Raw genomic sequence first — 27,081 nt, forward strand, 5'->3', positions numbered from 1 at the left:
GAATCACAGGCCTAAAGCAGATGCCTTATGCTGATCATCTAAAAAAACTCCAGCTATACTCTGTAGCATATCATCTAATCAGAGGTGATCTCTGCTTAACATGCAAGGCCATGTCAAACCCTGGGCTGTTGGACATGCTCCACTTAAAGAAATCCCAATCCCTCAGAGCCACACGCTCCAGGGATCTAAACCTTGTCATCACAATGAACAAAACATGCTGGAGGGATAGGTTCCTACCCAGAGACTCCCCATACTCTGGAATAGACTGCCCATACATGTCAAGCAGTTTGCCTCCTTGGCCCTCTTCAAAAGGAACCTTGATGATTGGATGGGAGATAGCAAATTCACCTCAGGGATCATGACAGTCGCCCTGCTAGACAGGGGTCCAAGGAAGTAAATATTGTGGGAAGAAATATCCAGGGAATTGTAATGGCTAGGCTTGTATAGGCCCTAGGACCGATAGCCCAGTACCAACCTATGAACCTATGTTAAGCACCCTCTGCTTAACTCATTAAGGTTGGGTTTCATGCTAGGCAGACAAATGTGTCTGTATTGACCAGCACAGGACAGTGACGATTTGTTTCTCCCTGCTATCTATGCTGGTAATGGGCCCCTGACTTCATCATTATAAGCTTAGAAAGTTGCTAGAATAACAGGATTTTTGTTAGCCTGCATATTCTGAAGGATACAAAGACTGAAACTGAAATATATATCATTATTTAGTAGCTTCAGTCCTCTTATTTGCCTAAAAACAACAAATTTTATGATTAATGAACCAAACATATGAGGCAAAAAATCTGGACATTCTGAGAAAATCTGGACACTTGACAGGCACAGAAGGTAAGCACAAGCATAAGAAACTAAGTTACACTGTCAGTCATCAAGAACAATTTCAAAATCATGCATGTTCATAACCCAGAGACTGCCCATGCTATGGAATAGACTTCCCATACATGTCAAGCAGAGCAACTCACTGGCCCTCTTCAAGACAAATCTTGATGAGTGGATGGGAAATAGAAAATTCACCCCAGGGATCACTAAAGTGGCTTTACTCAACAGATGCACTGGGAACTAAGGTCAGGTGGCACAATGTCAGGGTAATCCTATGGGCTAGGCTTGTAAGGTCCCTAAGGCCATTAGCCTAGTACACACCTATGAACCTATGGATTTACAGACTGAAAATATGAGTCCTTCAGGGTGATATGAACAGATTTACATTTGTCTTGGTTATACTATGTGTTTGATAATTACTTAGCATCCACCAGTCAATGCATTTCAGACAATCAGCAAGTAATCCTTGGGAAAGGATATATCTATATGTCATCAGCATACAAGTAATATTACAGTCTTTTCCTCAGATGGGATTTTCAAGGGGCATACATACACAGTGATAAAGACAGAGTCCAGTATGAAGCCTTGTGATAGACTATGGCCTGTAGAGAGCAAAGTAAGGGCACTAATGCCAAATGCAACCCTCTGTTAGTGACCAGTGAAGTAGGAAACAAACTTTTTCCAGGAGAGATCCTAGGAGAACCACAATATCTGCCTAAATGATTCAATAGGATTCTGTAGGTTTCAATGTTGTACCATATGAAGGATCAAAGAGGGCCCAAGACTGAATAAAACCTCTGATCTCATGTAATGAGTAAATCATTAAATAGTCTTGTGAGATCTATCTCATTTCTGGACTGGGTCCCAAAACCACATTGGAAAGGCTGTTTTAGCACTGTTCCTTAAGCTGAGAATCAAGTTGCATATAAATCATCATCTACATGAACATAATGATAAAAAGAAGTTTATGGATAAGTGTCAGGATACAGTTTTAAATCTGGACCACTATCACCAATTAATATATAATGGTATATGCTTGTAACCATCACCTATCTGCAAAAGTTAATATGTGAGGAATATGGACCACTGCCCTTCAGTCTGCACCTGTGTGCTGAATAAAATTATATTCATGAAGGGTTTGGCCTTAGGGGTGAATATCCAATGAACAGTACTGCCTTGAGGTATGACCCACACCAAACAAACTTAAATTAAATTCACAATGATCACCTGCAGAGCAGGATTATAAACATTAGCTTTCAAGGCAGTCGCCAACGTTACTTTGAGCCTAGTGTCTTTCAATGCTAACTTGTCAACAGCAGGTATTACTGGACAAATTTACTGCATTCATATAACCAAATAATGTCCAGAAAACCTGTCACTAGTGGTGTACTCCAGGTTTCAGGCCTTAGGCCATTCCTCTTTGGTATTTACTAGTCGGAGGTGAAGAAAACACGTTAAGCATTTATGGCTGACTACGTTTGCAGGTGACAGGTAATTTGGTGCCATCATAAACTTTTCAGAGCACACCAACATCTTCCAAGACGGTCATTCCTTAAACAAATAGTTTGTATCACAACCATGGTCAAGAAATAAATATTAATAAATCTATATCAATATCCTTCAACAAGCAATACCCTCCCTTATAACTATGATATTAACAGCATGCCCCTGAAAGTTGATCCATAGTAAAGGAACTGGGAACCTAAGTTGAAAACAAACTGTCCTTTGATCACTACATGTCCACTATTGTAAGGAAGTCCTTTTTCAGCACATGACTTATATCTAAATTTATGGTATCTAGGTCCAGGGATGTAATTATTCCAATGTACTTGGCTCTCTTTAGGCTGATCATTGAATATAATTCCTGTTTTGGTATGACCTGTCCAAAAGCCTGTCACAGCTAGAATGACTATAACACTTTCTCAGTAAAAAAAAAAAAAATCTAACCTAAATCATAAAAATAATCAGACTTTCTGAAACTCTGTCTCTCTTCTCATTATCAAACAGCTTACTAAGATGTGATCTCTGCCTTAACTATAAAGTCTTAATCAACAGATCCTATCCTCTCAGACCTATTACACATTCACAAGTCCAATGGTAGCAACATAAACAGGACTTATCAGAGGGATAGCTATCTGTCATACAGAATACCACTCCTATGAAATGTCTTCCACTCTATTAAAGTACTTTTCTTACTCTATTCAAATGAAATTTGCACAATGGAATGCGGAACCATAAATTCTCCTCTGGCTTAGCACCCATGTTCCCTATTCAGTCTAGGGCCATCACTGATCCTTGATGAGGTAGAGCATAAAAACTTACAGAATCCTACTGAAACAAGTAAATATCCCAGTACATCCTTGTGCTACCCACCTCCGGGTTAGTCATACATAATACATTAAGGCTAAAAAAACTACAGTGGGGATGCATGATTAAGTTTCTTAAGATCCTCAAAGATCAATAGCCTAATAATTACCCACAAATTTGTAATAATACATTCAACACCACAGATGTCTTTCTGCTGTTATAGTTTTCTACTGTTACCAACCAGACAAACCTGTCACACTTTGAATATAATTATTATACCAGTCTTAAAAATTGACCATCTGCAATGTAACATTTTATAATAATTTAGCTAAGTAGTATTTCTATTTCAAAAGCATGTAACAGTTAAAATTCACCCCTTCAGTGCCATTACATGTCTATGCATTAATAATCCACAAGCATTTGCAATTGAATGCAATGTTTTCCTTAAAATATATATGTGGGCAGATCTGTGATTGTGCAGAGATGTATGAAATGAAAAAAAAATGACAGACACATGGCAATAGAAAATTGCTAACAGCTATAGAAATGTGACACTACTTTAACTACAGAAGTGCTTGAATTTGTCAACTACTGAATAGAAACTGCAGTAGATACAGTGGTGGCCAAAAAATAAGGCCACCTCAAATTTCTGTCCAATACTGTTTCTTGTCTTTTTGCATTACAACAACAATTACTGTGGCTGCATTCAGCCTGGCAAGCAAATGTTTATTGAAAAACAAAGAAAAACAAAATTCTACACATCTAATAGTCAATATTTGGCAGGATTTCCCTTATTCTTTAATAAAACCTTGATACAAGATGGCATGCTGTAAACCAATGATTTTCAGTATTCCGACATGATCTCAGTCACCCAAATATGTTTGATGACATCTTTTAAATCCTTTTCTGAAGTTGGCCAATGTGCTGCCACTTTCTTCTTCATGATATTTCAGCAATTTTCTATGACATTGAGATCTGGTGAATTTGATGGCCAATTTGGGAAGAGATGAATGTGGTTGTCGGCAAACCATTTCTTAACTGTCTTGGTAGTATGGCATGGAGCCGAATCCTGCTGAAATATTGTTGTTCCAGAAATGTTCATATGGAATAATATGCAGAATTCACTTTTTCAACTTTGTTAAATATGTGAATTCTGCAACACCATTTGGCAGAGATGGCACCGTATACCATAATGAATGGAGGCTGCTGTTTGACTGCCTTAATCGTACACTTTGAATTCAGGCATTCACCAACAGGACATGTCATGTAATTGTAGCCTGACCCTCACACTTCCTGAAACATACTTTCATCAGCAAACAGCACTTGTTCCCCACCACTCTGCAGACTTATCTTTCAATGCATGACAAAACGTTATCCAATCTTTATACTGCTTCTTTGTCAGCAGCTGTTTCTTAGCCAGTCTTCTAGCCACCAGATTAAAATCGGATAGACGTCATCTAACTGTTCTGGAATTGATTACTTCCCCCTTCTTTAGCTAGATGAGCTATTCAACCAGACAAAGTGTGAACACTAGATGGAAAAATGCTCTTCCGATATCTGTCAGCTCGGAGTGATATTTTGCAATAGCGGCCACAGTTAGCATGATGTTTTGTACCATCCAAATGAATGGTATTTTGTACTTCACATCGCGAAATAGCCAAACATTTAGCAATATCACATTGGGAGTAGCCTTCAGAGTGCAGTGGTATAACTTTCGGCTTTATAAAATTGCTTAAATCACCCTTTCTACCCATTCTAACCAATACAGAGCATGTACATAAATGTATAAATTCTCGTACAATTTTGGTAAAAAAATCACTGCAGACAAGCAAAACTGTGTAAATATATATATATATATATATATATATATATATATATATATATATATATTGGTCTACTTCAGACTGACAGATCAAAAGATTGAATCCCAAAAGATTGAAAATTCAAAATACTGAACACATTTTTAATGAAGGGGCAAGCCCTCCTGCACCCCCCCAAACCCCCCTGCTAACTATATATACCAACTCCAAGATCGCACAACAGTGGAGAAGGGGCAAATTCCATCATTCAGTATTTTGAATTTTCAGTCTTTATCTTTAACACACAATTTACATATTGTAAATATTACAGCCCATTTTGTTGAAAAACTATTAGTGGCTTTATTTTTGGCCATCACTATACACTTTCAAATCAGTAACTAACAAGAACTCTTCAGTACAGGATAGCAGACAGTTCTTGGGCAGCAACTTCTGTCTACCAATTGAACTGAAAATGGATACTGGACCAGATTGTCTAGGAAGAAAGTAACTATGTTTGATCTTGTAAAGGCACATTCTGGAATGAGTAAATACTGGGAGATTTGATAGTCTTTTGAGCTACTCCTATCGCTGTTCCTAATTTAGGCCAAAGGGTTTCTTCCTTGTCAACAAAAAAATGTAAGTGTACACTACAGATCTAGAACATTTACAGCTACAGTTCCACAGGGTAATACATTAATTGAAAGGTAGCTGCTAATTCAGTTTTGTTAATGTGAAGTATATTTTAGAGACTAGCTGTGACAGGCATTTTTAATCCATGCTGCCCTTCTCAAAGAAAAGTAAATTATACTTTATGTGCTGTTTCTTTGCAGTTTAGTTTACATTTTGCTGCAGAGTTATAGTAAAACAATTTCAAGTTTTGTACAGTTTTCCCATTATTTCATCATGGATTTTTGCTGGATATTTGCAGTAAAACAACTGTAATGGATTACAGGTTTTACTTTTAATATTTCTCATCCTTACTGCATCACCACTTAGAAAAAAAACTATAAAACTTTGTACAGCTGCTCACATTAAAGGAGCTGCTGACCAAGTCATCAGGGTTTAAGAAGTGTTATTGAAAACTGAAGTAAAAAAAGGCCTTCTTTAAAATAAGACAGAAAATAGGCTTCTTTTGAGCACCAAACATACAGGCACTGAGATTCCTAGATTTTGTAAACACAAACTCCCTGAGGCAGATTGTCAATACACCAACTAATGGTGCAAACAGACTGGATCTGGTCCTCACTAGTATGACAGAGTCTTGCTCACCCACCTAGCGTAATGTCTTCTCTGTTAAGGTCAAACTGGAACTACTCTAAGGTTAACGTACTACTAAGTGACATCTTGGTAAAATTTCAAGTCCCCATAAACCCTGAGAATACTGCTGCCTTCTCGGAATTGTTCACACAAGCCCTATACAAGAATGTTAATAGTTGCATAGAGGCAGCTGTACCCACAATGAAGAAGTGCAGAACCAACTCAAAATACAGCCTGGTGGAATCACAACATCAACAGGCTGTATAACAGAAGGAAGAAAATGATGGCAGAAAATAGGAGGTGCAGCACCCAGCAGGATAAAAGCTCTCTCAGCAAACTAAACAAACAACTCAGAGGGCAAATAAAGTCTACCATAGCCAAATTCCAGGTAAGTTTGGCCTCCTAGGCCAAGGACAACCACAAGGCATTCTTTATCTATGTCTACAACCTCAAAGGCAATATGCAGTTGTGTGCAGAGTTGACTGTTAATGGAGCCAGCTATACTGAGCCAGAAGATATAGCAAACCTACTGGCTGACAAATTCAGCTCCAACTTTACTTCTGTCTCTCACCCTTAACCTTCCCTCAGGAAATGCCATCAATTATCTCTCCCCCTGCTTTAACTAGGAAACAGGTTCTTAATGCTATGTCTAAGGCCAAGAACATTGCATCAATAGGCCCAGACAGCATCCCAGGATGCCTTCTAAATAGCATGAAACATGACCTATCAGCCCTCTGGAATTGCTATTTAACTGTAAAAACAGACTTCATGCCTCACAAATGGAGAACAGCAGCAGTCAATCCTCACAAAAGTGAGCCATCTGCAGACCCTGGAAATTACAGACCCCCGAGTCTCCACTAGTCTCATATGCAAAGCCATGGAAAAAATTATCATGGAAATGACTAATAATGACATAGGATATCTCCAGACACTGGACCTAACCTAATTTGGTTTTGTCAAGGGCATGGCTACCCATTCTGGTGAACTTCTTTGAGAAGGTCACCAAAGCAATGGATGAGGGCAAAATGGTTCACACTGCCTACTTTGACCTGACTAAGGCATTTGACACAATACCCCACTTAAGCATTGTAAACAAACCCTTATGTTACTTGGTGGATAGATGGCTCACAGATAGGACTTGCAAAGTTAGAATTGGGAGTCCACCTCTACAAACAGACCAGTCATAAGCAGAGTCTCTCAGGGATCAGTACTGGCACCAGTCCTTTTTGGCATTTACTTCTCTGAAGTCAAGGCCGATGTCAATGGCCTCTGGCTCACTAAATTTCCAGATGATTACCCATAGAATCCCCCATTGACACAAATGTTCTCCAGGAAAGATTGACATAGAAAAAAATGGTGTTAGAGCCATGGGCTAAAATGAAATGCTATAAAATGCATAATAGTACCCTTTGGGAAGTCATCCACCCCTGGTAACTATCATATTGACAACAAACCGTTAACAGTTGACTCAGTAGTCAGGGACTTGGGGACACAAATAGAAAGTAATTTAGCCTTTGACCATCATGTGTCTACACTTGTGAGGAACTCATTCTATGTTATGCAACTTATAACCAACATTTTGGTATATAGGTCCAACAAAGTCATTGTTCCACTGTAGTCAGCATTCATCAGACCTATCATTGAGTACAATGCCACTTTGGTATGTACCTAACCAGGCATATCTAACAACTGGAATGTCCACAGATGTTCCTTACAAAAAGAAAATTAACTTGTCCTATGCAGACCACCTCAAAGTCCTATCTTTGTAGTCTGTCTCCTACAGACTGTTGAGGGGAGATATATGCCAGGCCTACAAGACATTGTCAGACCCCACCCTGATGGACCACCTGCATGCACACAAAACAAACAGCACCAGAACTACCCATTCTAAAGACTTAAACCTTGTCAGTGATATAATAAAACCTGCTAGAGAGACAGTAATTTATTCCAGAGGCTAACCCTTCTCTGGAACAGGGTCCCCATGCATGTGAAGCAGAGTTCCTCCTAACGCAACTCAAATGCAGCTTGGACAATTGGATGGGGAACAGAAAATTCATCCCTGGTTTGGCAACTATATCTCTAATGGACACAACCAGCCTGTAAATGGTTCATCTCCCAGGTCCCTGTATACACTACTCAAAAGTACCAGAGATTATCTGAGATTTGAGCTGCATGGCTAGGGTGATGAACCTATGAAGTACTGAATTCACAATAATCAGACAACTGAAACATAGCCAATGGCCTGACATCATTGCTCAATGGACTACAGTTCTTTCCAGGAGCACTGTAGGCAAAACACCAAACCTGATACTGGCAAGCTTAGCTGCTAAGAACTATTGGCAAGTTTACATTCCTGTGCAAAAAAAAAACATGCAGGGAGATTCAATAAAGCCTACATGGTAGTTTTTCACTGTGTATGCATTGGAAGTGGAAAGTTTTAGATTCAATAAGTGCCATGTAGAACCCCCAAACAAGATAAACACCATGACATGCTAATTATAGCATAAGCAGCTGGATTGTATGTTAAGTAACAATCTAACATGGTGGAGCTATTCAACAAGTTATAAAGCAACTATGTAGGCTCCATGCTAGTGTTTTCCATGAATTCCAAAACTTTTGGAATACAGCCACAAAAAGGAGTCTACACAGTCAGACTAAAAAGTAAAAGGTGTGAGATTTGTACAGAACTGACTTTAACTTGTGTCAACATTAGATACAGGTTGGATGAAACAAAAGGAGAGTAACAATAGCAGCATAATCCTGTTTTGTGCCATAGCAGAAATGCTTATTTGCTCCCCCAATCCCAAATGAACAGTACACTTGTAAGTAACGCCAATGATAGATAAAAGTGTAAAAGTGTGTGCTAATCAAAATAAATGTAAAAATCATTAAACAGATTATTCATAGTTTGATGTCAGCATATGCAATATGTAGCTGATGAAATGCAGGCATATCATCTAAAAATTAGTACTCCTCTGTGCAAATATATCCCAAAGTAATATCCTCTCTTCTTTGTTCAACACCTAAACAATTTGCTCCCCTTCATTTTCTCTAGCTACACCATTGCTGTCTGGTGTAGATTCAGGGCTGTCAGCATGGTGAAAATGTAAATGGTGAAGATGCAAATGACATCTGAACTCATTAGAAGTGCTGAATCTCAACTTTTTGGCTCCGTGTAGTGGATGTAAACATAGTGCAATCACTTCCTCAGTGTTTGTGTTTAATGGATGGCAACTGTGAATGCCTACATCAGGTTGGTGTGTCAGGTTAGACTTACACAGAGTGTTACATGTACATCTATCAGGGTTGGAAATGCAAATAAGTAATGCACAATTCACAGGTTCTGTTTCATTAATATCCAACCTCCTCTACAAGTGTTCAATAAATTGTGTTTTCTCTTTCAGCTATTTTATTATTTTATTATTTTTTGCCATTGTTTGCATTATGCTGCACTTAGCACAATCACGGGAAACAGAGGAATGAATGAAAGGGTTGGCTATGCTTATCTTGTTTATGCGGCATTGTGCGACTGGCAAAAGAGTGACCTTAAGAATGATTAATAAATAAGAGAATGTCATGTAACTGTTCCAGTAACAGCATTTCTAAAGTATGACAGTTAGTACTGAACTTGTGGAATACACATGTTATTTAAATGATTCTGTGGCAGCAGGTGTTAATGCAGATATATGTTCCTTTTGGGGCCAGATGGTAATGGGTATGAATACAGCTGTATCTAATACTTTAACTACTTTTGCATTACCATTACTGGGCATTGGTGCACAATGTGCATCATCACCCAATAATGCATTAAAGAAAAGAAATGGGGAAGATAGGAGAGTGGTAAAATGGGGAGCAAGAATGGGGGTGAACAAAGGGAAAGCAATATAGGAATGTGCAGGAAGGAAGAAAGAAAGAACCATAGCTATCCATTTCTTCAACAGTAAAAAAATGAACATATATGCAGAATATTAGCTGAATTTGGACTGTCACCTTAAGAAAGAGGGGTGACCACAACACAATCATGTTGTATAGCCAATTGGACCAAATCAAGTGTGTTTGGAAAACACATGTGCTAAATGGAGAGCTATGTATGTGACCTTTTTTGTGGGACAGGTTCCCCTATTTTTTTGACAGAGAGAGGAATATTGGAGAAAGGATGTAGGTATGTCTGGGCCAGGTAGGTTGAGTAGGTGAGGAAGCAATTACAGACAAACAAGGCAAGACACAGGAATTGTGATGGACACAAGAAGTTGGTGAACACCATGGTTGGGGTGAGGGTGAGGATGTCCAGAACCTATGGTCTTCAAGCTGGGTGACAATGAGAAATGAGTCCTCACCCACAGGACTGTTATCACTGTTACCTCATTCCACCACTGGCTGGAGTGCCTGATGTCTGCATTTCCTCCTTCCACAATTAAGTAAAACGAGGGAGAGCAGCTTCTCCAGCCAGCATAGGCATGCACCAACAGTGTGGGGGTACAGCCCTATGCATCCTACTTGGCAGTACATCACAGGTGATAAACTCACCACCTCCACCACTGCCCCTGGAGGGAACCACTGGACTATCCTCTAGGGCAGGACTACCTGAGAGGTCAGGTAGTTCAGGGGCAGGAAAGGTGATGCTGCAAGGTTGGCTCCCAGACATGCTGGGCAATGGTGCCAGAGTTGGTGCAGTACGGGCAGGCCTACCCTGTTGTGCGGTGGAGCATTTCGAGATGTGGTACACATGGATGACATGGACACATTTTGATGACGTAATAAAATAAAATAAAGAATAAAATACAATGAAATAAAAATAAAATAAAAAAGGGAGATAAAATCAGGGTGAGAGAAAAAAAGAGAGATAACATTAGTACCTTCATATGTGACATACAGTGCATTAATACATTTGCTTGACTCTGTTATCTTAACCTCTACTCTTAAAACTACTTCCTCCTAACAGATAACTTTTACTTGTAAGACTTCCAGCTCTTAACAGATGCACACTATAGCACAGATTGCAGCACATACTCCTTGACATGTGCATATATGGCACATATGTGTGTTACAGTTATACAGATTATACTTTACAGCAGGGCATTTGTGCCACTGGTATAGAGGTTTTAATGTAATTTAAATATAATTGCAGAATTAACAGTATTGTATACTTGGGAAGTGTGATATTTGAACCCACAACCTCTGACTACAGCCTAACATTGCACTCTTGGTTTGTGCTACAGTCTAATGCATGCATACTTGCTATTACAGTTGAGATATGCAGGCTCAATTTGATATTCTAATATTGGACTCTTGCTCTTGATTTCTCATACAGAATAATGTATGCATACTTGCTTTTACAGTTGAGATATGCAAGCTCAATTTGATACAACTCTACAAAATACCAAAACATCTACCTTAATGCTACAGTAACAATACTCTTCTTCTACATACATCCCATGTGCTTCCCTCATCCTCGCCAATCTAGCACCATGGGTTCTCACATTGACCTCCCTTTACCTGGCAGCTTTGAAAAAAAAACTGAAAAAATACCATTATGTATACCACTCTTGCCTTTATTCAGTTTTTAAGTCTTACAAGTACTCTGTGTATTCTGTTATTACAAGTGTGGGATGTCCTCTGTCCTAAATTCCTCGATCTAAGCATCGAGGGTACCTCTCATCCTCCTCTGGAGGTCATTGTAGTGATGTCTACATTTGTCACCAGTGCAAGGATACCAGTGGCACTGGTTACAGCCCAGGCCAAACCATCCCAAGCTTCTGACTTATACTGGAACCCAGAATAGTCCCCCTGCAGTAGCCTGGCACTGTGGTGTTTCACTAGGAGTCCAATAAAAACCTTGGACTTCTGGACACCTCATCTCTGAGCCCTAAACCTCACACCCTCTCCATGAATGACTCCCATGTCTACCATGGATCAAGAGCAATGGAGAATGATGGTTTCTCTCAAATTCCAGTTATCATAATTACTGGGAGTGCACACACCGTTTAAAAATATTTCTCACCACTTACCATTGCACAGACAATGTGCTCAACAGTGCACACCCCTGAGAACCATATCTGCGTGATGGTAAGCAGCACCCAACAGTGGCAAGCAGTTCTGTATGTCTGTATGACAGCCATGCCAGTTCAGATAGCAGAAATAAACTTACAGGAACATAGTACACAGTATACCCACAGTCACACATTTGATAATAAATGTGCTAAGTGATAATACATAGATAAATAAATAACTGACACAATATTAGTGTCTCAGCCCTCATACATATAATTAATATTATCTACACTATTGTCAAGTGTTATAAGTGAGATTGACTATAATGGGAACTGGAACAACAGTAAAAATGTAGAAAATATGCTGTATTTCAGCCAGGACCATGTGCATGGCAGTCCTACACTTACACCTGTTGCCACAAGAGAGTAGAAATAACAGCTGTTCATATTTCAGTTCATTGCTATAAACTGCAGTGTCACAATAGTGAAAAACATTGCACACCCTGTACTAGAACCCAGAGCCATGTGTACTCCAGCCCTAGACTTATACCTGCTGCCACAGGACTAGTTACATGAAATCACCTACTTTACTATGATTAAGGTATCACTGTTAGCTGTCATGCAGTGCCATCTACTGGGTTTGCACAAAGCCCAATAGCATTAATTGAATGAATCTGGTTTCGATTTTTGGCTCTCTACTTTCGGTGTGGTCCAGTTGTCCAGGTTGTGCACCGTGCTTTGCGCAAATGAGATAAGCATGGACTATCTAACACTATTTTTTCTCTGGTTCCCATGTTGGAGGTGAGAGGTGCATCACTCAAACAGTAGCCAAAAAAGGAGAAATAGTTGAAATGAGGAAAAGGAATCTATAGCATACACAGTAGAAAATGTTAGTACACATGAGATATTTTTACATAGGTCTGGATTTCACCTCTCACTCCAATTCACCTTCAGAAAACAGGATGGGTGCCTTATTCCTCTATACCACACAAACAGCAAAGAACTGAAGTCATTCCTCATGCAATCATCTGCAACAGAATGTACACTGATATCAAATCATAAACTATTTGTACATGTATTACATTTGTACATAGTGTGTTTAGTGATCACACAACCAGTTATGATTATTGCTTGCAAATATACAGCTCTGTCCTACATTTCTGTGTTTCTTGGTCATTCATCAGTAATCTGATCAGTGTTCTGAGACATGCAGTGTGTAATCCATTCTATATCATTGGCCTTAAAATATGTGATGACATTAATTAGGAATAATATGATATGCAGTTGCCAACAACTGAAGGGCAGGTTGGATGGCACAGACCAGCATAGACTGTTCTTTTGGGGTGGGAGCAAAGTTGAGTTACTGTTATGGCACATACAAGTGTACACTGTTCTTTTGAAGCAGGATGAAGCCGAGTTACTTTTATGGCACAAACAAGACTGGGCTGTTCTTTTTGGGGGGAGGTGAGTTACTGCTATGGCACAAACAAGGAGATGTTGCTCTTGTTACTGTCCTTGTTACATATCCTGCCTGTTGTTTGATCTTGTGAGGGTTGTAAAGTCAGAAACTGCAATGTGTATCATTACTTTCTAACTTCTGTCTTTAATTATTTTCCAGTACAAATGTATGGTGCTAAACTGAGGTCATACAGTGATCATCAGTACTTTTGAGAGGTATGACTGTGTGAATCTTTGATGCCTGAGGCCTACTTACTATGGACACATAAAAGTCAAAGAAGTCTCTGCTGTCACATGTTAAAATAATTTCTGTACAAATCTCCCACCTTTTACGTGCTTACTATACCAAGTGATGAAATACAAGGATATGCCATAATATTGTTAAGCAATACACTCCAGGTTCAGGACATACCTTGGAAATGCAGCAGTTGCCACAGTATGAGTTCAGGGCTGATTATATCTGATGCAAGCAGTATACAGCCTATACATGGGGAGGTAAAGACTGTGTGAGTTGCCTGGCATCAATGTTACTGTATGTATGTGAGTAGGAAAAAGGATTTTGGCCCCTAGGTGCTGAATGAGTGTGCTATGCACTGTCTCTTAGCCAATGCAAGGGCATTATGAGCATGCCTATGCCTATGTTTGCCTACACCCACAACAGCTGGTGGTTACCCCTCTGACTCCTCATCTGCCTGCGGTTATGGTGACCTTGGCACTGGTGGTGGAATGTGTGCCTCTTCCCCTTACAGATTCTGCTGCAGCTGTTTCCTCAGGATTATGTTCTGTAACATGGCACATACTCTGAAGATGTCTCTACCTGTTCATAGATTGCACTGCAGGGTCCCCCAGATGTGCACTGGAACCATGAGTACAGCATCCTAAACACATGCTCTATGACATTTATGGTTTGAGTGTGTGCCTCATTATGGCATTCTTCTGTGGGTGTGTGTGCATTTCTGATGGGTGTCATTAGTCACGGTTCCAGTGCATAGCCTGCATCCCCCAGTAAATGACCCTGTGGGATATCCCTTCTAGCAAACATCTGGTATAGTTGGGAGGTATGTCAGGTATGTGAGTCGTAGTAACTACCAGGGTTGTCAGCACACACATTCAAGGTGATTCTCTTTGCGATACACACAGCTTGGCTGTTGATAGAGTGGTAGCTCTTTCAGTTAATATAGAGCCTACCCTGTTCCCCAGGTGGTGCCTTAATTTCTACATCAGTGTGATCTATGGCACCCAAGACTTCAGGGTAGTGTGCCACCCAGTAGAACTGTTGCATATTTCTGGGTCTCTCCTCAGAACTATGGGGAAAATATATGTGCTCAATGGCATGTTGTAGGATAGCATCCAAGAATTGGTGGAGGATCCTGGATGTTGATGCCTGTGACACTCCCAGCATGTTCCCTGTTTGGCTCTGAAATGTACCTGTAGCTAAGGTTCTAAGGACTGCACATACCTTAGTTTCCACTGGGATGAGTTCCCCCCAGTTCACTCTGGCTCTGAGTTGAGGGAAATCAAGGTTGCAGAGCTCCTGTAGTGTATCCCTGTCCACCCTGTAGCACTCTGCAATTTCCATGTCATATAGGTTGTGAAAAGTTAAATGGGGCCTGAAAACGCTTCTTGTTGTCATAGGCTTACTGGCAGCAGCAGCCCTGGCTTCAGCCTGTAGCACATACAAATGGATTAAAGTAGCAGCAACCACTAAAATTCTGCCTATGTAGACTTTCCATGTCATAGGTTCATAGGTTCATAGGTAGGTACTAGGCTATTGGCCCTAGGGCCTATATAAGCCTAGCCAAAGGTACCCTGGCTTTCGCCACCCAAGAAAATTATTTTCCTGTGCCATTGTCAGGCAGAGCCACAGAAGTGATCCCCGGGGTGAATTTCTTATCTCCCATCCAATCATCAAGATTTTTCTTGAAGAGTGCTAATGAGGAGCTTTGTTTGATATAGATAGGTAGTTTGTTCCAAAGTATGGGAAGTCTCTGGGACAGGAATCTATCCCTCCAGCATGTTCTGTTTATTGTGTTGACAAGGTTTAGGTCCCTAGAGCATGTAGCTTGTAGGGATTGGGATTTCTTTAAGTGGAGCATGTCTAAAAGCTCTGGGTTTGACATAGCTTTGTGTGTTAGGCAGAGATCGCCTCTGAGTAGGCGATATGCAACGGAGTAAAGCTGCAGTTTTTTGAGACGGTCTGCATAGGGCATCTCTTTGAGGCTGGTAATCCTCTTTGTGAGGTATTTCTGTGGCCTTTCCAGTTGTTGTAGATGTCTTGTGAGGTACATACCAAAAGGGGCATTGTACTCTATAATGGGTCTAATGAGTGGCGAGTAGAGGGGAACAATGACCTCTTTTTTCCCGGATGAGAAACCTTTTGTGATGAGGTGTGCTACATAGAAGGATTTCCTGACTACTGTGGTGATGTGATTATCAAAGGAGAGACTACTGTCCACCTGTGTCCCAATGTCTCTTATCACACTTTCGGTGTTAAGTAGACTACCACCTATGTGGTAGTTCATGGGTACTGAGTTTTTACCAAAAGGAATGACAATGCACTTTTTGGCATTGAGCTTGAGGCCATGGCTTTGACACCAGGCATCTGTCTCAGCAAGGCCCTTTTGTAGGATGTCCACATCTTTTGGAGTTTTGATTATGGCTCCTAGTTTGCAGTCATCTGCGAACTTTGTTAGCCAAAGACCTTCTGTGTTGGCCTGTACTTCAGAGAACTGTCTGTACTGCAAAAGTTTTGAAATCCACAGGAAAAACCAGCATGGAGTCCACATGGATGCTTTATAGGTTGTTGGATAGCTCCACTGTGTTGTACTGGTTGCTTAACATGCAATGCAGCTGCTAATGCTGTAATTAGCATCGGTGAAACACAGACAAAGACAGATGCAATCCATTAATAATCTACAAAATTATAAAAAGACAAATATGTATCTAGCCTAACTGATGGTTTGGAGAGTTGTATATGTGTGGAAGACTGTAAGCACTCTTTATTCAGGATATATCTGTACAGAGGAGTACTGAACTCTAGCAGGTATGCTCCCATTTTGTCACCTACACACTGCATATGCTGGAATGCATTTAAGAATAATGTGAAGCAAAGGCTTTTACACTTTTATCTGTATGCATAAGTTAGAAGTGTACTGATTGTATGGACATGTTTGTCAAGCCAGTTCAGAGTAATAGTGGCAGCACTGTTAGTTTGTTAGCATATATTGCACTATAGTAGTGCAGGTATTAATGTTTTCCTGTGTTTCTTGCTTTTTATCACACATGATCGTAACAGTGTCAGTATGGGCCCTGGGCCACCTGATGTCAGTATTTCAGCAGACTCTGATGATGAAGGTGGCCAAACTGAGGCACAGTCAGGGGGTACAGAGGTTGAATCTGACACAGAGGTTGACATAGAGCCATCCCCAGCATTTCCATTGGACACAGCCAGTAGGCCTACACCTATCATGTCAACTGAACCTGCAGATATTGGACAGGTGGAGGACAAGGGCATTGATTAGGGAATTGTGGCTAATTTGGCTTCAGTGCCTGATTAGTCTGGCCATAGCCAAAGTGTGAGTGAGGTGCCAAGAAGGACAATTGATAAGGGTGCTTGGAGGTGTCTGCTGTCCCTCCTCCACCTGGTGAAGGTGTCCCTTCCCATGCCACTCAACGTATGTTTAGGGCCATCATGGAGACACAGGCATGTTCCCATAGGTGAAACCAAACAGCCACTGCAAGTCCAAATGAAATGTAATGGAACCACAAAAGGAAGGCACGGTCTTCAAGCAAAAAAGTTTATTCTCTTTTCACATGCTCTAGTACCTCAGCTGTTAAGCCTTTGAGGGGTATAAATATGTTCCCATAGGTGCTCCAGACAAATCCTCAATATTGTGGATGTGGCATAGTCTGACATGTGTGACTACTCCACCTTGTTGCTGATTCGCTGGATCGGATGAATGACAAGTTGGAATAAAGAGTGTCTATGATGGACTGAGGGGGTGTCTGTCATGGAACAAGCAGTGTCTGTGATGGAAGATCTGCTGGGAGGGGAACAGCATCCTCATGAGTGTAGGTCAGCCACATCATCTGCTGTCAGCCAACATGGCTGTGCCAAATCACACTTCCATAGTGGCAGTACTTCCACTGCTCCATCAGTGAGTGTGCTATCTACACCCAGATATGGCAGGTTATGGGGTCATGGTCCTGGGCATTCCTGTTAAGGGAGCTCATCCAGCAGACATCAGTCACATTCAGGTGGCAGCACTGCATCTGACCTTGGGTGTAGAGGTGTCAGTGCAACTCCTGGCAGACCCAGTTCTCGTGGTTGAGTACAACAATGATAAACTGCCACCTCTGCCATGTACAGCTCACACCTGTCCAAAAGACCAAGATATAGAGTTACACAGAGCCTGGCTCTCACCAGTTTCATCTGGAGGACCACACACACACACACACACACACACACACACACACACACACACACACACACACACACACACACACACACACTCAGTGACCTTTTGTGTCAGCCTAGGCTTCCTGAATCCCCCCCCCAGACAACACCCCGTACAAGTGATGATAACTGTGCCATATCCCTGGTTTCTTTATTTTGGATTCAGGGATACAAAAGCTGTTTCTGATGCTCAGGGTTCATAGCTTACTTACTGCTTGATATATCTGCATTTTTGTTGTTGAACGTCGTCATTGTACCTTTGACTTATATTGCCCTTAGAAAATTAGACAGTTGATAGCATCAAAATTTCACAGCTTTATAGTGAACGCTCTTGTAAAGGTTGTGAAGTCAGAAACTGCAATGTGTACCATTACTTTCTAATTTCTCTCCTTAATTATTTTCCAGGACAAACATATGGTGCACATCAAATGGCATGCCATCATATTTAGATCTCAGGATTTTATGACAACACTGTAGTCAAACCTCATCAGAACAGCAATACAGTATAATGCTGTCTTTTGCATGTACTTCAACAGACACATGCAGCAACTAGAGAGACTACAGATCTTTCTCAGCAAGATAACACAGGGTTTATAAACCATGTCATGATATATGTGAATAGATTAAAAGTCATGTCACTGTAATCCGTCTGGTATAGGATGAGGTAACATCTACCTGGCCTCCAGGCCAATATCTGACCATGTCCTGGTGGGATGACTGCATATAAAAAATATCTGACATGCTAGATGACATCAGCAGTGTCTGTTGAGAATGTGGTAATAAGTGTCCCACATGCTGCAGTAAAAGGCTGTCTGTAATGTCAAACAAGAGCACACACACACACACACACACACACACACACACACACACACACACACACACACACACACACAGCTGACTGCAGTGAGAGTAGAACCCCTACTTATCTATGTACACAGACTACAAAACACAATACTTAATGCAAGTGCCACTGCACAAGTCAAGTCTGACCTTTGCAAGACTGCAGCTAAACTTATAGTATATGACATCAGCAGCCCAGGTGTGACACAATATTTTGGTAGGCATGCATAGGTTCATAGCTTCATATGTTCATATGAGGCTACTACCGTTATGGCCCTTGGTTCATAGGTTCATATGAGATTACTATGTTAATGGCCCTAAGGCCTTTTCAAGCCTAGCCAAGATGTACATTGTTCCCTTATAGGTCATGATATGTAGTCCATATTTGCAAATCCATGATCTGAACTGGTTGCTCCTAACAGTTACATAGGAGAAACCCCAGGGGGAAGCTATGCTTTCTCATCTAGCTGTCCCAGTTACAGTTAAATAGGGTCATTGAGGAGATCAGTTTCATGTGAATTGTGAGTTTGTTCCATAGCAGTCGCAATCTCTAGGAGACATATCTGTCTCTCCAGCATATCCTGTTGATGTCGCAGGCAAGGTAACGAACTGGAGTGAGTGAATATTGTACACTTGATTTGCAGAGGTGCAGTATTTCCATTAAGGCAGGGTTCAAGACTGTTCTATAGGCCAGCCACAAGTCACTTCTCAGCAGTCTATACCATACAGAGTACAGTGACAAAGATTTTGGTCTGTCCGTATAGGTAATGTGTTGGAAGTCCCTGGACATTTTTACTGATAAACCTCTAAGGTCTCTCCAGCTGTTGCACGTGTCTGGTGAGGTACATGCAAAAGGGAGCATTGTACTCTATTATTGGTCTGTTGAGAGACAAGTACAGTGGAGTTATAACATCCTTAGTCATGGATGTTATGCCTTTATTTATGAGGTATGTAATGTAAAAGGCCTTCCTTAACACTGTGGAAACATGATCAAAGCTGAGGTTGCTATCAACCTGCATTCACCAATCTCTCACCATTGGGTTGAAAAATAATGGGGTATTATGAATAGTGTAATTTGCAGGGACTTTTCCCTCGCTGAAAGGGATAATAGTGTTTTTTTTTTTTTTGGTAATTGTAAGTCTGTGGCTTTGGCAGCAATAATTTATGTATGTAGGCCTATTTTGTAGTATGTTGACATTGTTTGGGAGATTCAGTGATTGCACCCAGTTAAGGCCATCTATTTTCACCTGATTTTCTGAGAAATACATTCCAAACAGTAGGTGGCCCAGCACTGGCCCTTGTGGGACACCACTCTGATAACAGGTCTGCTGGTAGAGATGGATCCCTACCTATGACTCTATGCATTCTGTTGGTGAGACAGTTGGCTGCCCATCTAATGATGCATGGGTTAATCCCCAGCTGGGTGAGTTCCTCAATTATGCCTGAGTGAGGGATTGTGTCAAAGCCCTTGGCCAAGTTGAGACAGGCAGTATGTACTGATTTGCCTTCATCCAGGGCTTTGGTAACACTCCTAAAGAATTCAACTAGATTTAATAGGCATGATCTGCCCTTAACAAAGCCAAACTGGGTCAGGTAAAGAGTTTGAAAGTCCCCAATGCCCTTGTTGATAAGGTTGAAGATGATTCTCTCCATGGCCTTACAGACAAGGCCAGTCAGGCTTATGGGTGTATAGTTCTTCCGGTCATTTGAGGGACCCCCTCTGTGCAAAGGGATTATGGTTGCTGTTTCCCACTCTGCCAGGACAAAGCCAACATGTAAACTGTGGTTGAAGAGAGTACCCAGTGGTTCTACTAACTCTTGATTTAGACCATTTAATAAGCAGCCTGGGATGTTGTCTGGTCCCATAGAGGCTGTGTTTATAGCCTTGATGAGTGCTATTATGACCTGTTCTTTAGAGATAATAGGTAGAGAACTGTGGATAGGTATGCTCTGGGGTATGACTGGAGGAGTCAGGGGTGTGAAGTTCTTGCCAAAAATGTCTGCTAACAGGTTGATTATGTTCTCAGGTTCAGTATGAGTGGTGCCATCTACTTTGAATTTGGTGCAAAGCTGGGCCTTCCCTTTTATATTACAGACATAGCTAAAGAATGCCTTGTGATTATCCTTAGCTATGGATGCTTATTTAGTTTCATAATTAGGCTTAGAGGACTTTACAAGATGTCTGATTTGCTTGTTCAAGCTATAGAGGGTGTTTTTCTGCTGAGATTGTTCCCTGTTATTCCTGGACATCAGTTTCCTTCTCTTGTTGTGTAATCTCTTTATGCTAGATGTCCTCCAGGGTGACTTGTTTTTTCATGAGCAAATTTTGATCCATTCTGGCACAGCTAACTCTATACACTTGTAAAGGTTTTTATACAGGGCATTTGTGTACACCTACGTATAGGAGTATTTACTGTCAGTGGTGGAAGGAGGTTTGAAACTATTTATGCCATCACTTAGGAAGCTATAGTTGACTTTGGAGAAAGCTTTCAACATTTTGGATCTTTGGGGGTCAGGTGTGATTGTTACAATGAATATGACCGATTTATGGTCAGACCTTACCAGGGAGGGTCTTACACATGGGGTGTTGCAGTGATCTTCCATGTTGGTGAGTACTAGGTCAAGGACATTCAAGCCCCTTGTGGGGGTGTTGACTAACTGCTCCAGAGCATTCGTGTTTACAAAGTTCAGGAACCTTAGTGTGAGCATGTTTGAGCTCATATGTGTATCCCAATCAATGGAAGGATAGTTAAAGTCATCCATGCCTGGGGTGTTTGGCTGTATTATGAGTGACACAAGTTGGTCCAGGAAGGCACTGTGTGGTTTTCATGGTTCATGTTGGTGGACCTGTAGTTAACAATGGTGTGGAGGGGGGTCTTTCCAATAGTTAGTTGGACTTGGAGTAACTGTAGGGAGTCATACTGCCTAACTAGTCTTGAAGTGTATTTGTCTTTTAGGAAGATGGATACACCTCCTCCTCCTTTGTTTTTTTCATGTTCATTTTGCGGTCTGAATGTGTAGAAAGCATTGCCGCCTTTCATGGCCGGAATACTCTCTGGGGCCCTAAACCATGTCTCTGTGACTGCACAGCCATCAACATCTCCCCAAGTAAGAAGTGCCTCCATTGAGTGTAGTTTCTGATTTAGACTCTTAGTATTAAGCAGCATAAACATGAGTTTGTCTTTTGAGGATATTTTTATGTCAGGAATTTTGTTCTTATGACATTGCTTAAACAAGGCACTATGGGGGAGGCAAGTACCTAGGCTAGTAACTGAAAGGCAAGACGTGACAGATGAAGACCATCCCTGAAAAAACAACGTGGTATGCCAACAATATCATCCCAGGCTGACAAATGCTGGATCCTCCTGGACTGACACCAGTAGCTAAGCCAATTGTTGAAGTCGATAATTCTTTTGTTTGTATTGAGGCGTCATCCTGGGTGAAGGTAGAATGCTGCTTGGGGCTATGGACATGCCTCTCTGGGGCAAATAATCTGAGAGCTCAATCATATCTCTCATCATATAGTCCAATGAGGTATGTCTCGTCATTTACTTCAACATGGAGTACAACAGAGGTGTGACTGTGCTTGAGTTGAGAGACTTGAGTGCATGTGTGACTTTGCAGATCCTGGCACCTGACAGGCAACTGACCATGAATTTCTACTTGTACAAATTGGTGAGGGGGATATCTGTGTGCCTCACTATGGATTCTCTTATGACCAAGACATTGGTTTTGAGGTGTTTTGCCTTAATGGGTGAGACACTGATACATTTGTTTATATGTGTAGTGGGCTCTGTTGAGACTGTAATGTGTGTAGAAGGTTTGCATCTGTAATGTCTCTGCTCTATTGGTAAGCTTCTAATGAGTACCTTTGCATATGTGGATTTATGTGTTGTGCACTTGGTTTGTTGAGGTGGTGAAGTGTGTGCTGACACCCTGTTTGATATCTGGTTTGTTGTTACCTAAGAGAGAGAGAGAGAGAGAGAGAGAGAGAGAGAGAGCGAGAGAGAGCATTTATTCTAGATTCATTGTATACTTGCATCTCTCACATAATGTTTTTGTAAGTTTTAGGAGTACATGGTTATCACTATACATGGGGCAATAGAAGCCTAGCTGTGTAAAATCACAAGTACCCTTATTAAGCATGTTTAGATGGTCACTGTTAGCAGAGCAATTTTGTGAGCAGCAACAAATGGGCCTGTCTATGAGGGACATAGGTGCCACTCCAGAGGTGACTTTACAATCACCCAACCGGTAGTGAAGGTTGCACTTGAACAGGGTCATTGAGGAGCACTGCTTTACATGCAGTGGAAGCCTATTACAGAGAAGTGTGAGTTATTGTGGGATATATCTGTCTCCCCAGCATGTACTGTTTATGTCACAGGCTAGGTTGAGAACCCTGGGATAAGTTATTCTTGTGCCATTTGATTTGCAGATGTCCATCATTTCCAGTAGAGCAGGGTTTGAGACTTCTCTGTAGGTCAGCCATAGGTCACCTCTCAGCAGCTTGCAGGATACTGAGCACAGTGGCAAATCTTTTAGTCTTTCCATGTCTGTGACGTTTGGAGGACTTGCATTCTCCCAGTCACAAGCCTCTATTTTTTTCTTTAATTTCTGCATTTGTCTAGTGAGGTACAGACAGAAGGGAGCCTTGTACTCAATTAGTGGTCTGATAATGGTGGAGTACAACAGACCTATGACCTCCCTGGTCTTGGATGTGATGCCCATGTAATTGAGGTGCACAATGCAGAATGTGTGTCTCACCACTATGGACACATAATGATGAAAGTGTAGATTGCTATGAACATGTGTTTACAAGTCTCACAACACTGTGTTTGAGCTGAGAGGGGTGCTATGTATATCATAATTAGCAGGGAACCTTTATTTCCAAAGGGGACAATAAGCCATTGTTTTCTGTAAGGTTCAGTCTGTGAGTTTGGCACCAATCACTTGTCTCTGTCAGCCTCTTCTGTAATATGTTACCATCAATGGGGAATCTATATGTGTGCGTCCAACTAACAGTCATCTGCAGATGTGGTAAACCACAGACCATCTACTGTTGCCTGCACTTCAGGGAAGTAATTTCCACACAGCTGAGGGCTCAACACAGATCCTTCGAGTATTCCATTAGTAATTAGCTAGTGGGGAGGTACAGTCCCAAACTTTGAGAGTGTGTGCTCTGTTGGTGAGCCAGTTAGCTATCCAGCTAGTACTGTATGGCTTAATTCCCAGTTGGAACATTTTAACTATGAGACATGAATGGGGATATTGTCAAAAGCCTTGAATAACTTAACATAGGTGGTATGCCCTGTTATCTGTCATCCAGGTATTTGGAGTCAGTATCAAAGAAGTCCACGAGGTTCAATAGGCAACATCTATCCATGACAAACACAACATGGGTCAAGTCAAGTGCACTGAAGGTCACCTATGTCTCTGAAGGTCACCTATGTCCTTGTGGATAATGTCATTGCTGATCCCTTGCCTAGCCTTGCAGATAAGCCTTGTTAGGCTTAGGGGTCAATAGTTGTAGTTCTGCATGTTGCCAGATTTATGCGCATTGCATGTAACACAATGTTTGATATTGCTTTCTGTAGTGTAGGTGATATATGTGTGGAAAAAGTACTGAGACACCAGGGTCGCAGTGCTTGGGGAGGCAACACATGGCTGTATTTAAAATATGTGACATAGTGTGAGATAAAGCTTTCATGTGTTAATGTTTCCACATGTAATGTCATGTCATACACAAGAAATTGAAAATAAACAGCAATAATACTTAATAAAATATAGTTTTCCATAGCACAGAAAGCAGCAGGTTTGTGTAACAGTTAGCAAAGTGCATACCCATAGCCATGTGAGATACACATGTTTGTGCATAGCTAAGCAGTGTGCAAATGCAAGCCACATTGCTAAAATATGACAGTTAGTACTGAGTCTATAAAACACACCTGCTAGTTAACTGACTTTGTGTCAGTATGTGTTAATGCATTGATACATTCCTTTTTGGGGCCATTATGTACTGGGTTTGAATCCTTTTCTCTCTGTTTTTTTTTTTTTTTTTTTGGCCAGTGTTTGTGGAAAATTGAGAAAAAGGAATGACAGGGATGGCTGTGATTATCTAGTTTGTGTGAAGCACAGCAGTGCACAAACTGCACAATTGGACCCTCCAGGAAGCAGACTGGACCCTGACAGCAGTGAACTGTAACATAAGACAAGTGTTTTCTCAACCCTCTTGTGGCAGCAGGTGTAAATGTAGGACTTCCATAGACATGGTTCTTGGTTTGAACAGAGCATTTCCATACACTTTTACTTTTGTCCCAATTCCCATTATATATTATCACATTATGAAATATATGACTGTGGGTATACTGTGTACTATATTCCTGTAAGCATATTTCTGCTATCTGGACTGGCATGACCTTCACATTTTTCCTAACACACATACAGAACTGCCTGTGTAATTTTTCACTGCTTGCTACTGTTTTGCACTGCTTACCATCACTCATATACCAGGCTCAGTGGTGTACACTTGGGAGCACCATGTTTGTGTGATGGTAAGTGGTGTGCAACATTTTCAAACAGTGTACACTCTCCTAGAAAATTCAATAACTGCAATTGGTGGGAAATCATCATTCTCCATTGCTCTTGATCCATGATAAACATGGCAGGTGTTCATGGAAAAGTTGTGAGATTTGCAGGTCAGAGATGGGGTGCCCAGGAGTCCAAGAACTGTGTTGGACTCCTAGTGAAATATCACAGTGCCAGGCTACTGCAGGGGGACTATTTTGGTTCACAGTATAAATCAGAGCCATGGGATAGTTTGGCCTGGGCTGCAACCAGTGCCACTGGTATCCCTCGCACTGGTGACCAATGTAGGCATCACTACAATGACCTCCAGATAGGAAGAGGCATACCATTGATTGTTGGATCTGGGAATTGAGGTCTACATACATCCCACACCTCTTTAAGTAACAACTACAGAGAGTACTTGTAAGACATAAAAGCTGAATATAGGCAAGACTGGTATTCCTAATGATGTTCTGTTTTTTTCTGTTCTGTTTTTTTTTCCCACAGCTGTCAGAGAAAGGGAGATAAAGGTTAGGACCCATGGCACTAAGTTGGAGAGGATGAGGGAGGCATGTGGTATGTATGCAGCAGAAGACTTGTGTTACTGTAGCATTAAAGTTAAAGCTATAGTTTTTGGTATTTTATAGAGCTGTATCAAATTGAGCATACATTCTCAACTGTAAAACAAGTACTCATGTATTAGTCTGTAGCACAAACCAAGAGTACAATATTAGACTTTAGTCAGAAGTTGTTGGTTCAAACACCACACTTCCCAAATATACAATACTGTTAATTCTTCAGTTATGTGCAACTTAAATGTTTTAAGTAGAAGCTCTGTACCAGTGGCACATATGTCCTGTTGTAACCTGTAATCTGTATAACTGAAACACACATAGCAATATATGTACATGTAAAGGAGTACTTCTGCAATCTGTAGTATAGTGTGCATCTGTTAGGAGCTGGTAGTCTTAAAAGTAAAAGTTACCTGTTAGAGGGTGGTAGACTTAAGAGTAAATGTTAAGATAACAGAGTCAAATAATTGCATTAATGCATTGTATGTCACATATGAAGGTACTAATCTTATCTCTTTTTTCCCCTCTCACCCCAACCCTTATTTCTCTTTTTTATTCTCTTATTTTTTTTTATTTTTTTAATGTTTTGTTTTATTTTATTATGTGTTGTCAAAATGTGTCCATGTCATCCATTTATACCACCATATCACGAAATACCCCACAGCACAGTGGGGTAGGCCTGTCCCACTGGATCCACCTGCCACCACACCATTGCCCAGCACATCTGGGAGTCAATCTGGTAAAACCTCCTCTGCTGCCCCTGCACTACCTGCCCCCTTAGGCAGTCCTGCCCCAGTGGATAGTCCAGTGGTTCCCTCCAGGAGCATGGCAGAGGTAGTGAGTTTATCACCCACACTGAGTTGCCAGGGATGGCGTGTAGGGTTGTGCGCCACACTGTATGCCAGCTGGAGAGGCTAATCTCCCTCATTTTACATAGTATCAGGAGGAAGAGAAGGAGATGTCAAGTGAGGCAACCAATGATGGAGTGAGGTGACAGTGATGACAGT

Source organism: Protopterus annectens, chromosome 1.part0 (genome assembly GCF_019279795.1).
Source record: "Protopterus annectens isolate FY-2018-M chromosome 1.part0, PAN1.0, whole genome shotgun sequence".
In the NCBI taxonomy this organism is placed as follows: Eukaryota; Metazoa; Chordata; order Ceratodontiformes; family Protopteridae; genus Protopterus; species Protopterus annectens.